The following is a 1,003-nucleotide window of genomic DNA, read 5'->3' on the forward strand; positions in this document are numbered from 1 at the left end:
AAACACACTCCCCAAACCCTCGCGCATCTTGTACTCCTATCCAAAATTCCAAAAACCTTGATGACACCAAGGCTTTATTTGGGACGAGCTACTATTATGTACGGACGCCAGACGGGAGAACCGTCCAGTTAAGCGCTCGGTACTGAGCGCGGTTCATTTTTAGGGTGTCATGACGCATTTTTAATAGTCTCCGGACGCCCTCCGTACTCCGCACAAAATAATAAATCATTTGAGACAGCGTTCTTATTGCTTTCTAAAACAATTTTCTAGTACAAAATATTTTTGAATTAATAATTTTTGTATTAATAAGCTGCTTTAAAAAACAATAAAAAAACTGTCTCAAACGAAGCCTAAGTGAGGAAGCCACGACGGGAACTCTATAGAGAAGGCTTAGACGGGCTAACGTGTGAAGGAGAAGAGGGGTCGCGATACTTGGGACTGTTTGGCAACAAGTGGCAATTAATTTTAGTGGGGTTTAGTAAATTCTGTAAAATTGAATTTAAAAAATTCAAGAGGGTGTTAAATCCTAAAAATTATTTAGTATGATTTGTTAAATCCTGTTAAATATCCTGAGAAACTGTTTGTAATATATTGCATGATTTTTGATATTTAGAAATTTAAAAGTGAAGAAGATAATTATAAATTAAAAATTAAATTTATATTAAAAAATAAAAAATTAATATGTTATAAATTTAATAATATGTTAAGCAGAAGTAACTTATTAATTATTATTTACACTATTAATTATATATTTTTTAAGTTATATTAATTGAGCTTATTATATTAATATTAATTACTACTTATTCAATTAAGTTAAATTAGATAATTAGTTTATGCACTAATTATACTATTAATTTGCTTAATTATTAATAAGTAGTAATTATTTTAAATTATATTAATTAAGTTAATGAATAATAACTTGGAGGCGTCTAGGGTTTGCCTTCCATCTTCTCTTTTCGTCGTTGCTGTTCGGCTTCGTTGCTTCGCAGGAGGTGTAGAGATT

This window comes from Dendrobium catenatum, unplaced genomic scaffold, assembly GCF_001605985.2.
Source record: "Dendrobium catenatum unplaced genomic scaffold, ASM160598v2 fragScaff_scaffold_264, whole genome shotgun sequence".
NCBI lineage: Eukaryota > Viridiplantae > Streptophyta > Magnoliopsida > Asparagales > Orchidaceae > Dendrobium > Dendrobium catenatum.